This window comes from Bombina bombina, chromosome 3, assembly GCF_027579735.1.
Source record: "Bombina bombina isolate aBomBom1 chromosome 3, aBomBom1.pri, whole genome shotgun sequence".
NCBI lineage: Eukaryota > Metazoa > Chordata > Amphibia > Anura > Bombinatoridae > Bombina > Bombina bombina.
Window position 1 is genome coordinate 425,741,421 of NC_069501.1, and position 14,695 is coordinate 425,756,115.

The following is a 14,695-nucleotide window of genomic DNA, read 5'->3' on the forward strand; positions in this document are numbered from 1 at the left end:
AAGTGCTACTTGTATTTATTGCCCTATAACTTGCAAAAAAAGCAAAGAACATGTAAACATTGAGTATTTCTAAATTCAGGACAAAATTTAGAAACTATTTAAGCATGGGTGTTTTTTGGTGGTTGTAGATGTGTAACAGATTTTGGGGGTCAAAGTTAGAAAAAGTGTTTTTTTCTTCATTTTTTCCTCATTTTTTTTATAGTAAATTATAAGATATGATGAAAATAATGGTATCTTTAGAAAGTCCATTTAAGGGCGAGAAAAACGGTATATAATATGTGTGGGTACAGTAAATGAGTAAGAGGAAAATTACAGTTAAACACAAACACAGCAAAAATGTAAAAATAGCCTTGGTCCCAAACAGACAGAAAATGTAAAAGTGTTGTGGTCATTAAGGGGTTAAACATCAGGTAATTAGAATAACAAGAGAGCAGAAAGCTCAGATACTCTTCTGGCCAAGGAAATAACCAAGAGAATGAACATTGCTAGACAACGTTTTAATGTCCAGACCATGCATATGTTCAAATGGTAGCCTGAAGAGACCTCAAAACCAAGTTAAGGTTCCATGGAAGGGAAACAAGCTAACTCATCTTATCCTGACTGAATCTTAAAAAGAATTGAAAGTCAGGAAGTCTCGAAATCTTCTTGTGATACAAGACAGAAAAGGCAAAAATTTGGCTTTTAAGGGAAACCCTTATCCAGAGCATCCTGGAAAAAATGAAAGAATTCTAGGAATTCTGAGAGTTCCAAAAGGTAATTCTTAGACTGAAAGCGGGAAAATTAAAAATTTTCCAGACTTTTTGGTAAATGCTTCTTGTAAAAGGCCTTCTGGCCTGAACCAAAGTGCCTATCACATGATGTGAAATCAACATGCCATCAAACTAGTGGGAGAAGGGATCTTAAGAAAGCAGGCCCTTCCTAAGTGGAAAATACCAAGCGATCTGGAGGACATTTGTACCAGGTCTGCGTACAAAGTTTTGCAAGGCCATGACGAAGCAATTACAATCAGAGACCCTTTCCCATTTTAACCTAGCATTTATCCTGGATAGTAAACCAAAAGGAACAAAGTCAGATTGAAAGAACAGGGAATCCAAGAGTGCCTTATGGATCTCAAGATCTCGTACAATATTGGGGTAGCTGGTAATTCAAGCAAGAGGCTATAAAGTTTATGTCTGACCTTTCCCAAGGCTTCGCAATCAGCTTGAATTCCTACTGATTCAAGGACCATTTGCCAGGGTAAAAGTACCGATGACTGAGGAAGTCAGTTTCCCAAATGTCCACATCCGTAAAGTGAATTGCTGAAATCATGCAACAATGGTGTTCTGCCCAAGTCAGAATGTGGACTACCTCCTCCTTTGCTAAAAGTGATTTAAATACCACCTTGTCTGATTAAAATCACATAAAAAAAAAAAAAAAAAAAAAAAGACTCCTGTGGTAACAAGGTTCAACTAGGGAGATCCCTGAGAATTGCATTGCGTTCCAAGATGTTGATTAGTAAGTGACCACTCTTCCAGAGGAGACCAAACTCCCTGCGCCCCAACCCAGAAAGTTGGGGTCTGCGGTAAGTACTACCTAACTCGGAAAGTGAAATGAGGCTTCCTGAATCAATGATTGGTGAGAGTTTACCAATTTAGAGAATGTCTTTTTTTGAATACTAAAGAGATCTTCTGAGAAAGATTGATGTAACCTCTGTTCCCACTGTTGTAACATTTGAAGTTGCAAAGGGCGTAAGTGGAATCTGGCAAAAAGGTATGGATTCTGACGCCACTACCATGAGACCAACTACATCCATGTACTTAAGTAATGTAGGACAGTTTGCTGAAGAAAAGCACAGGCCTCCTGCAATTTGAGTCTGCACGCATCTGAGAGAGATAGTCTCATTGTCACAGAAACTATGATGAAGCCCAGAAAGGCAACTGGTTTGGCATGGCAGAGAGTTTTTCAGGAGATTAATTTCCAACCATAGGAACAAAGGAACTGAAGAACTGTGTTTGTATGTTCCTGATCCATCAGAAAAGCAGCAGCCTGTACCAGAATGTCATCTAGATAAAAAGCTACTGCCATGCCCTGAACACTCACTATGGACAAAAGAGCCCTGAGAACCTTTGTGAATATTCTTGGTGCTGTTGCCAGACCAAATGGGAATGCCATACGTTGACAATGCCTGTTTAGAATTTCAAACCCAAGGCATTTTGTATGATTCCTGTGATTAGGGATATGCAAATAGACATCTTTCAAATCTATGAAAAAGACATGGGGTCCATTTATTAAGCAGCGAATGCTGCTTCGGAGCCCCCATCATTTCAGGTCCACCTGAAACGGAAGTTAGGAAGCAGTGGTCGTAAGACTGCTGCTCCTTAACTTCTCCACCACCTTTTAGGTGGCGGACTGAATTAATCTCGATCTGACGGCTCCAGTTAGTGAACAGGGGGTGGAATTGCACAAGCATTTCACCAGAATATGCTTGTGAAATGTTAAATGCCGACAGCGCTACAGCGAATCATGTCCGCTCGCCTCTTTATAAAGGAGGTATGATACCAATAGTCTGAATACATTTCTGAAAATTACAACTTTCAAAATGCAGAGCTTTGAGATCGAAGATCCACTCATTCTTTGGAACACTGGCAAGGTTTGAACAGAACCCCTGATTCTGTTTCTCCAAGGGGACCAGAGTAATAACTATGTGGTACCCCAGGGAAATTATATTCAGTACACAAGGATCTTGAACTGATTTTCCCCAAATCTCCTGAAAAAAGTTCAGTCTGCCTCCCACCAGAACAGAGTATGGGTTGGGGGCTGCACTTTACTGCTGATTTGGAGGGAGAGTCAGACTTAAATGGACTGTTTGTACTTAGACCAAGTGGAATCAGACTTCTACATGGACTTGGTGTCTTACTTCAGAGATGAAGAGGATGATCTTTGTATTGGGAATGATGACCGCTGACTTAACCCTGCCTTTAGCTTTTTTCTGTCTTGCTGCAAGAAAGCTCATTTAACTCCATTAACTGTAGCAATGGTAGCATCCAGTCCAGGTACACACAAAATATTTCCCTGAAATGTGAGGGAAAGAAGTCTGCTTTTATATATTATATCAGAAAACCTTGACTAGAACCATAAGACAGGGCTCGACAAACCCAGGAGCCTGGTAGCCACTGGCTCCTAGAATTTTACCCCTGGCTCCTAACTTTTTGGGTTATTCTCCATATATCTATATACAAATCCAACGTACTTCTAACCAGAACTGTCATAGCAGCACTCTGCATTAATGCGGGTGGGTTATTTCAACAGCTGCATGAAAAACTAAACTTCAAACCTAAAGTGATCCTAAATTTCATCAATGGAAACTTTTTGGGAAATAGGTTAAGAGATTATGTCCCACCAGGACTGCAATAGCTGCAGTTATGCAGGCCATATTAACAGCTGGACAAAACACATAGCCTGCTAACTAAAAGGATTTGTTTTCTGTCGGATCCTTAAAGGCACACTAAAGTCAAAATTAAACTTTAATGATTTAGACAGATCATGCAGTTTAAGACACTTCCCAACTCTCCAATTCCAGAGTACTGTAAGTATTATTGCATTTTCTTTTTTATTATGCACTTGTTAAATTACACAATTCTACTGTATTTAATGGTCCTTTAAAAAAAGAGGTACGGCGCTCTAAAGCAGTGTTTCTTAACTCCAGCCCTCAAGTACCTCTAACAGGCCAGATTTTCATGATATTTAACTACTGCACAGGTGAAATCTGCTGATGAGTGAGAGCAGGTTAGTAACCATGGTTACTAATAAGCTAATTATATCACCTGTGCTCTGCTAGGGGTACTTTAGGACTGGAGTTGAGAAACACTGCTCTAAATGAATGGTTGCACTCCTAGCCAAAGTGGAAATAACACTGTCCACCTTTGGAATAGTCTCCCATACCTCCAGTTATTCAGAGGGTGAAGGGAACCGTTTTTTTTCTTAAATTATTATTTGACAGGGAACAAAAAGGGAATGCATGGTTTGTTCCATTCCTTCGTAATTAGCTTAGAAACCACATCAGAAACTGGCAAGGTAGATGGCTTCTTTGGGGCTAACATATAGAATGTATTCTTTTTTTATAGATTGTATGTCTGCAGGTGGAGGGTCCTTATCTAAAAGGCACATAAACCGTCCTGCAATACAGTGCGTACGTGCTCCAATGTGAAATGAAAGGGCACATCTTCTGCTACATCATCAGAAGGAGAATTCTGGGCTTCTGAATAATCTTCCTCAGCTGAGGAGGATACTGATTCAATTGTACTTCAGGTGGTTACCTAGATGCCTCCTTAGGGTGTTCCAAAATTAGCCCAGGGCCTGCAAAGAGTTCTTCATCTTCTGCCCTGTTGCATGCATTTCCGTTTAACTGGTGGAAGCATAACTGCCATCAGTTGTGAAATAGCAAAGTGAATGGTTCTAAGTTAGGAAGCTGGTCCATAGAACTGTCATGGGGATAACCCTGGTGGGTAACAAATACCCCCCCCCCAGTACTCTTCTGCAAATGCAATGCTGCAAAGCTGAGTAGAGGACACACCAAACCTACCTTACCTAGGAAACGCATATGAAAAGTGGTTATATATTGTCAGCAGATCACCCTTCTAAAGGATAAGTGTTATGTCCTAAGACTTTAGCTGCATCAGTTTGCCCCAGGATTTGGAATAGTAAGGATAGGCAAGCATCTAAAATGAGATGGCAGCACAAACAAATACATTATACAACAGACACCAAAAGGGATAACCCCCTCAGGGGAACACACACAAATTTAGGCACAATGTAAAACCGAATTCCCTGTGAGGGAATCGGAAACAAATGACACATTGTTTTGGTGGGAAAAAGTTAACCCCTCTGAAGTCTGCATAGAAGGAAGTTCGGAAGCTTCACCAGTTTCAGAAATGATCGTGATCATCTGAGAGCCTACTGAGAATGAGGACCAGAGCTCTGGAATGTGATAAAGCTTACAATGGTAAATTTAAAGAGACAGTACCTCAATTTTAATGTAAATGTGTGCTCTGAGCAAGATAATGGGTTTCAGGTTTTTCAATCGGTATGTAGATCAGAATTTCAAGTTTCACTATCAACCTTGCTAGAAACAAAAAAAAAATGACTAAGGAATCATGGGAACGTGTGAGGGATTAAAGATCTGTTGTGTGGGGTGTTTTGCCTCCTCCTGTAGGACTGGGCTTTAATGCCACTTTTGTTTACTCTTGGACTTTTAACATCTTATGATCGAAAATACACTTTAATAAGGGTGTTTCTAGACACTTTTATAAGAGACCATCAAAAAGGCCAAGAGATCCCCAAGACTCCTCTCAAAAATAAAGCACCTATATAGGTTTTAATAACCAGGTGATCACTGTCGTAATAGTTGTCATCTGGTGTGAATAAATATGCATTTATAAAGACTCATGGGAGCCGTCTGTGCAGATCAAATTTATATTTATATGCCCAAAGGCCCTTAGTTACAGGAACCCCTCTTTTACCAAGAGTTAAAAAAAAAAAAAAAAAACATTGTTTACAACAAATGTGTGTGTTTCACTGAAAAATTACCTACAGTAGGGCTTAAATGCGATCAGCATCTAAAAACTGAAAAATCATCTCGGGTGGAAATGGCTCAGTGATTAAGGGGTTAAAAAAAAACATCATTTATGTAAGAATTTACCTGATAAATTAATTTCTTTCATATTGGCAAGAGTCCATTAGCTAGTGACGTATGGGATATACAATCCTACCAGGAGGGGCAAAGTTTCCCAAACCTCAAATGCCTATAAATACACCCCTCACCACACCCACAATTCAGTTTAATGAATAGCCAAGTAGTGGGGTGATAAAGAAAGAAGTAAAAAGCATCAACAAAGGAATTTGGAAATAATTGTGCTTTATACAAAAAAATCATAACCACCATAAAAAGGGTGGGCCTCATGGACTCTTGCCAATATGAAAGAAATTAATTTATCAGGTAAATTCTTACATAAATTATGTTTTCTTTCATGTAATTGGCAAGAGTCCATGAGCTAGTGACGTATGGGATAGCAATACCCAAGATGTGGAACTCCACACAAGAGTCACTAGAGAGGGAGGGATAAAAATAAAAACAGCCATTTCTCGCAACCCAAAATATAAGATAATAATCCACAACCCAAAATATAAGTTAATTCTCATTAAATGAAAAGAAAAAAATTAAAACATAAGCAGAAGAATCAAACTGAAACAGCTGCCTGAAGAACTTTTCTACCAAAAACTGCTTCCGAAGAAGCGAATACATCAAAACGGTAGAATTTAGTAAATGTATGCAAAGAAGACCAGGTTGCTGCTTTACAAATCTGATCAACTGAAGCTTCATTCTTAAAAGCCCACGAAGTGGAGACTGATCTAGTAGAATGAGCTGTAATTTTCTGAGACGGGCTTGACCCGACCCCAAATAAGCTTAATGAAACCAAAGCTTTAACCACGAAGCCAAGGAAACAGAAGCCCTCTGACCTTTCCTAGAACCAGAAAAAAAAGATAATAGACTAGAAGTCTTCCTGAAGTCCTTAGTAGCTTCAACATAATATTTCAAAGCTCTCACCACATCCAAAGAATGTAATTAGGACACAAGGAAGGGACAACAATTTATCTACTAATGTTGTTAGAATTCACAACCTTAGGTAAAAATTTAAATGAAGACCGCAAAACCGCATTATCCTGATGAAAAATCAGAAAAGGAGATTCACAAGAAAGAGCAGATAGCTCAGAAACTCTTCTAGCAGAAGAGATAGCCAAAAGGAACAACACTTTCTAAGAAAGTAGTTTATTATCCAAAGAATGCATAGGCTCAAATGGAGGAGCCTGCAAAGCCTTCAAAACCAAATTAAGACTCCAAGGGGAGAGATTGATTTAATGACAGGCTTGATACAAACCAAAGCCCGTTAAAAACAGTGAATATCAGGAAGCTTAGCAATCTTTCTGTGAAATAAGACAGAAAGAGCAAAGATTTGTCCCTTCAAGGAACTTGCAGACAAAACCTTATCCAAACCATCCTGAAGAAAATTTAAAATTCTAGGAATTCTGAAAGAATGCCAAGTGAATTTATGAGAACACCATGAAAATAAGTCTTCCAAACTCGATAATAAATCTTTCTAGAAAAAGATTTACGAGCCTGTAACATAGTATTAATCACTGAGTCAGAGAAACCTCTATGACTAAGTACAAGGCGTTCAAACCCCATACCTTCAAATTTAATAATTTGAAATACTGATGGGAAAAAACGGACCGTGAGACAGAAGATCTGACCTAAATGGAAGAGGCCAAGGTTGGCAACTGGACATCCGAACAAGATCCGCATACCTAAACCTGTGAGGCCATGCTGGAGCTACCAGCAATACAAATGACTGTTCCATGATGATTTTGGATATCACTCTTGGAAGAAGAACTAGAGGCGGGAAAATATAAAGCAGGTTGGTAGCACCAAGTTAGTGTCAACGCATCCACTGCTTCCGCCTGAAGATCCCTGGACAGGTACCTGGGAAGTTTCTTGTTTAGATGAGAAGCCATCAGATCTATTTCTGGAAGACCCCACATCTGAACAATCTGAGAAAACACATCTGGATGGAGAAACCACTCCCCCGGATGTAAAGTCTGACGGCTGAGATAATCCACTTTCCAATTGTCTACACCTGGGATATGTACCACAGAAATTAGACAAGAGCTAGATTCTGCCCAAGAAAGTATTCAAGATACTTCTATCATAGCTAGGGGACTGTGAGTCCCACCCTGATAATTGATATATGCCACAGCTGTGATATTGTCTGTCTGAAACAAATGAACGGTTCTCTCTTCAACAGAGGCCAAGCCTGAAGAGGCCTGAAAATTGCACGGAGTTCCAAAATATTGATTGGTAATCTCGCCTCTTGAGATTCCCAAACCCCTTGTGCTGTTAGAGATCCCCAAACAGCTCCCCAACCTGAAAAGACTTGCATCTGTTGTGATCACAGTCCAGGTTGGACGAACCAAAGAGGCCCCTAGAATCATACGATGGTGATCTAACCACCAAGTCAGAGATAGTCGAACATTGGAATTTAAGGATATTAATTGTGATATCCTTGTATAATCCCTGCACCATTGATTCAGCATACAAAGCTGGAGAGGTCTCATATGAAAAACGAGCAAAGGGAATCATGTCTGATGCTGCAGTCATGAGACCTAAAACTTCCATGCACATAGCTACTGAAGGGAATAACAGAGACTGAAGGTTCCAACAAGCTGAAACCAATTTAAATTGTCTCTTGTCTGTTAGAGACAGTCATGGACACTGAATCTATCTGGAAATCTAAAAAGGTGACCCATGTCTGAGGAATCAAGGAACTTTTTGGTAAATTGATCCTCCAACCATGTCTTTGAAGAAACAACAGTAGTTGATTTGTGTGAGATTCTGCAGAACTTAAAGACTGAGCAAGTACCCAGATATCGTCCAAATAAGGAAACACCGCAACACCCCGCTCTCTGATAACAGAGAGTAGGACACCAAGAACCTTTGAAAAGACTCCTAGAGCTGTCGCTAGGCCAAAAAGGAAGAGCAACAAATTGGTAATGCTTGTATAAAAAAGAGAATCTCAGAAATTGAAAGCAATCTGGATGAATAAGAATATGAAGATATGCATGCTGTAAGTCTATTGTGGGCATATAATGCCCTTGCTGAACAAAAAGCAGAATAGACCTTATAGTCACCATTTAGAAAGTTGGTACTCTTACATATCGATTCAAAATTTTTAGATCCAAAACTGGTCTGAATGAAATTACTTTCTTTGGGACAATGAATAGATTGAATAAAACCCCAGACCCTGTTCCTGAAACGGAACTGGCATGATTACCCCAGATAACTCCAGGTCTGAAACACACTTCAGGAAAGCCTGAGCCTTTACTTGGTTTGCTGGTATGCGTGAAAGAGAAAATCTTCTCACAGGCAGTCTTACTCTGAATCCTATTCTGTACCACTGAGAGACAATATTCTGAATCCAATGATTTTGAACCAAATTGATCCAAACATTTTAGAAAAATCTTAATCTGCCCCCTACCAGCTGAGCTGAAATAACAGCCGCACCTTCATGCGGATTTAGGGGCTGGCTTTGATCTCTTAACTGGCTTGGATTTATTCCAATTTGAAGAAAGCTTCAAATTGGAAACAGATTCCTTGGGGAGGAATTAGGTTTCTGTTACTTATTTAAGAACGAAAACGGTTAGAAGCTTTAGATTTACCCTTAGATCTTATCTTGAGGCAAAAAAACGCCCTTCCCCCCAGTGACAGTTGAAATTATTGAATCCAACTGTGAACCAAATAATTTATTACCTTGGAAGGAAAGAAATAGCAATCTGGACTTAGAAGTCATATCAGTATTCCAAGATTTAAACCACAAAGCTCTTCTAGCTAAAATAGCTAAAGACAGAGATTTAACATCAATTTTGATATCAAAAAATGGCATCACAAATGAAATTATTAGCATGTTGAATCAAGTTAACAATGCTAGATAAATCATGATTCAATACTTGTTGCGCTAAAGTTTCCAACCACAAAGTTGAAGCAGCTGCAACATCAGCCAAAGAAATTGCAGGCCTAAGAAGAGGACCTGAAAATAAATAAGCTTTCCTTAGATAAGTTTCAAGTTTTCTTATCTAAAGGATCTTTAAAATAAATACTATCTTCCGTAGGAATAGTAGTACGTTTAGCAAGAGTAGAGATAGCCCCATCAACTTTGGGGATCTTTTCCCAAAACTCCAATCTAACTGCTGGCAAAGGATACAATTTTTAAAACCTTGAAGGAATAAAAGAAGTACCAGGCCTATTCCATTTCTTAGAAATCATATCAGAAATAGCATCAGGAACTGAAAAAAAACTCTGAAACAACAACAGGAGGTTTATAAACGGAATTTAAACGTTTACTAGCTTTAATATCAAGAGGACTAGTCTCCTCAATATCCAATATAATAAACACTTCAACAAAGAACGAATGTACTTCATTTTAAATAAATCGGTAGATTTGTCAGTGTCAATATCTGAGGAAGGATCTTCTGAATCAGATAGATCCTCATCAGAGGATTATAATTCAGTATTGTTGTCGGTCATTAGAAATGTCATCAACTTTATGAGAAGTTTATTAAGACCTTTACATTTATTAGAAGGCGGGATAGCAGACAAAGCCTTCTGAATAGAATCTGCAATAAATTATAAATTCACAGGTATATCTTGTACATTAAATGTTAAAAGAACAGCAACAGGCAATGTACTATTACTGATGGACACATTCTCTGCATGTAAAAGTTTATCATGACAACTTATTATAAACCACAGCTGGATATATAATCTCCATAAGATTATAACAAATGTACTTAGCTTTGGTAGAACTGTTATCAGTCAGCAGGATTCTAACAGTGTTTTCTGAGACAGGATCAGATTGAGACATCTTGCAAATGTAAGAGAAAAAACAACATATAAAGCAAAATTATCAATTTCCTTATATGGCAGTTTCAGGAATGGGAAAAAAATGCAACAGCATAGCCCTCTGATAGAGAAAAAAGGCAAGAGGTATATAGGAATGGGGTTTAAATTATGAAAATATTTGGCGCCAAGAATGACGCACAGAGAAATTTTTTGGCACTAACAACATCCGGAAATGACACACTCGGGTCATTGAAGACGCAACCTTGTGAAAGGACTTGGCGTCGACAAAGACGCCGGAAATTACGAATTTGCGTCATCGGACGTAACTTCATGCCAAAAATGACGCAATATAGTTTGGCATTTTGCGCCCTCGAGAGCCTAATTCTGCTCGCGAATTTTAAAATGACAGCCAATTGCAAAAAGACTATACCCTAGGTAAGAAATACATTTTCCTAAAAAAAAAATGCATTTCCCAGATATGAAACTGACAGTCTGCAAAAGGAAATATACTGAAACCTGAATCATGGCAAATACAAGTACAATACATATATTTAGAACTTTATATAAATACATAAAGTGCCAAACCATAGCTGAGAGTGTCTTAAGTAATGAAAACATACTTACCTGAAGACACCCATCCACATATAGCAGATAGCCAAACCAGTACTGAAACGGTTATCAGTAGAGGTAATGGAATATGAGAGTATATCGTCGATCTGAAAAGGGAGGTAGGAGATGAATCTCTACGACCGATAACAGAGAACCTATGAAATAGATCCCCGTGAGGAAAACCATTGCATTCAATAGGTGATATTCCCTTCACATCCCTGTGACATTCACTGTACTCAGAGGAATCGGGCTTCAAAAATGCTGAGAAGCGCATATCAACGTAGAAATCGTAGCACAAACTTACTTCACCACCTCCATAGGAGGCAAAGTTTGTAAAACTGAATTGTGGGTGTGGTGAGGGGAGTATTTATAGGCATTTTGGGTTTGGGAAACTTTGCCCCTCCTGGTAGGATTGTATATCCCATACGTCACTAGCTCATGGAGTCTTGCCAATTACATGAAAGAAATTTAGAAAAAGTGTGCGAGGACCAGGTAGCCGCCTTACAAATCTGATCCATAGAGGCTTCATTCTTAAAAGCCCAGGAGGAAGCCACTGCTCTAGTGGAATGAGCCGTTAACCTCTCAGGAGGCTGTCGCCCCACTGTCTCATAAGCTAAGCGGATGACACTCCTCAATCAGAAAGATAGGGAAGTCGTAGTAGCCTTCTGCCCCTTACGCTTCCCCGTATAGATGACAAAGAGGAAGATTGTCTGAATTCTTCAGTATCCTGAAGATAGAACCTCAAGGCACAAACCACATCTAGATTGTGAAGCAAGCATTCCTTCGCTGAAGAAGGATTAGGACACAAGGAAGGAGCAACAATTTCTTGATTAATGTTACGATCCGACACCACCTTAGGGAGGAGCCCTAATTTAGTATGTAAAACCGCCTTATCAGCATGGAAAACAAGATAAGGGGGGTCACATTGCAAAGCAGAAATCTCAGAAACTCTGTGCGTAGAGGTAATAGCCAACAAAAAAAAGAACCTTCCAAGATAACAATTTAATGTCAACAGTAGAGCTGCAACAACTAATCGGCATAATCGATAATCGATTATTAAAATAGTTGTCAACAAATCTCATAATCGATTAGTTGGTCTGTGCACAGCACCAGCTGCTTTACTCCAATGAGCTCCCTCATATGGCATTGTGTTTTATAGTTATGTCTTTAGCCTAAAGTACTTCTACAGACATCTACTTTTCACTTTTTTAGGACACTTCTTTTTTTTTTTTAAGTTTACAACTACTCCTGTCTTATGTGCAACCCAGAAAAAAAATAGGAGTCATAATTTGGATTGTTTATATAAAATCAGGTAATTTGGGGCTATGCTTTGCATGATTTAGTGCCGAGCTTGTTATTTACATCTAGCCCTAGATTGATGGCATTTGAGATATGAATTAATGTCACTATTACCTGTTTGTTCAATTTTTAGCGGATTGCTTGCTATTGCTGATATATGTACTCTATAGATAAATGTGTAAGCCTGTGTTCTTTTACCGATATATAGTCTTTAGACCCTTTGCCTTTTTTTTCTCTATTTTTAATTAATTGTAATATGTACCAAATTTAACCTCTAAGTATATATGTTATTTTAAGAGCGGACTAGATATTTTTCCGCCTAACCTTATAGATGGTTATTTACCACTGCATATAGATATTCAAGATATTTTTATGTTAAAATTAAGTCCAGGCTTACTTTGTCAAGAGGCCCCTTGCATTGGTGGAGAACTAACAAAGATAAATAGCACACCTTGGTGAAATTGGCAAAACCCTATTTATGCATCTCAGACACCTCAACACCATCTGGGCGCCTCTTCTCTGCTGCAGGCAAAATAGCTGCAAAAAAGAGAGCCAGCCTCAGCCAGGAGCATGTTGTCATTTTTGCATTTCAATGCAAAGTTTCTGAAATAGTGAGTAAAAGATTGTTATAAACAGTGGTAGTCTACCTCTTACTAGTTCTACCTATTTTCAAACAGTTTGTGGTTTTGTTTTGCTTCATTATAAAAATTTGCTCTGCTGCTTAAAAACTGGACCAACAGTTGTTTTAATGTAAAGTTTTAGTCTGAAGTTTATATTTCTAACACTTAGTATGTGGATTTTATTTTAAATATAGGAAAAAATTAATTTCTTTTTTATCCGATTAATCGAAAAAATAATCGGCCGATTAATCGATTATGAAAATAATCGTTAGTTGCAGCTCTAGTCAACAGTATGCATAGGTTAAAACGAAGCCTGCTGCTCAACAAGATTGAAGCTCCAAGGCAGAGCCCCAGATCTAAACACAGGTCTGATCCTAGTCAGAGTCTTAAAGGACTGCACATCCGGAAGCTCAGCCAATATCTTATGCAGTAATAATGACAGGGCCGATATCTGTCCCTTCAGGGAACTAGCAGATAGACCCTCCTCTAGTTCATCCTGAAGAAAAGATAAAATTCTGTCAACCTTAACCTTATATACAAAAGAAGGAACTCAGTTACAGGCAGAACTTAATTTGCGCAGCACAGTATCTGATTTTGCCAAATTTGACAACATCCTTAGAGGTATCTTAGCTACTAGCAGATCAAATATCATGGAGAGGAAACACACTAAATTTTTGAGAGATAAGAATGATTATCTTAATAACAGTGTATATATGGAGTAAAAAACAAAGATCTACATTTAGACAAAATCAGCCCAGATTCGGGGGGAGAGGAAGGGGACGTAGGAACAGACACAGACAGACGAATAACAATAGAAATGTAACGTTCTCTGGAAGTGATACTGAGTATAGTACAGATGGTAGTGATGAAATATCAAACATTCAAACTTCAAGTGTAACTACCAGTATTAATACTAGTGAACCTCAGTGTATAGGAGAGATACAAAGCAACTCACTACCTGCACAGAGGTCCATAATCACTCCCCCACCACTTATAGTAGAGACACCCTATAATATAACTCCCCAAACAAACTCTAACTATTCTATGTATCCTATACCTGTATCCCAGCCAGGTCTACATGTTAATGCCACACAAACAGGAAATATAGGCCTTATGGAACAGGTTTTTCCCCAGGACCAGATCCCACACAAAGGGGGAGGGAGGAAGTCCAAAACACAATCTTATCACAACTCACAGGCACAGCAGAGATACCAGCTGAGACAAGTCAAATCAATCACAAAGTACAAATAGATGCTACATATAGTAATGTTATCAACTTGTCTTCTACATTGCTTACTGTTGATCAATTAAAAGTACTTAGTCTGGGGCTCAACTTTTCACCTACCAATGACTTCGATGTGTTCAAAACCTTATTGGATCTCAATAAATTTACTAGAAACATAACTTTAAAAAAATATTTTTCATCAACTAGTGAAACCAGTGATAATGAACAACAGGGGACTTCGACTTATAATGAGTCTCTCTCCTTCTCACAAACATGTGATGTAGTCTCTTTGCAACAATTACAGTCAGAATCTATTCATAACACGCAAGGCACTCTTAATAGAGGCCCCCTGATGAAGGGAAAATCTACTTTTTACCCCATACAGGTTAGGGGTAATGTTATAGAAACCTTTCACAACAGGGTTGAACAAGATCTTATTGCTCTCAAACAGTCCAAGAAACGACCTAAAAGCAACCTAGGTTTCAGGGAAAGAGCAGCAGTCAAAGAGTTAAA

The 14,695-nt window shown here is 38.6% G+C and overlaps 1 protein-coding gene across 1 annotated transcript in view; it reads right to left on the bottom strand.

Annotated features, from left to right (window-relative positions):
- RAP1A (RAP1A, member of RAS oncogene family) overlaps positions 1-14,695 on the bottom strand; it is a 268,597-nt gene that overhangs the window by 40,737 nt on the left and 213,165 nt on the right. The gene's annotated exons all lie outside the window — the stretch shown is intronic.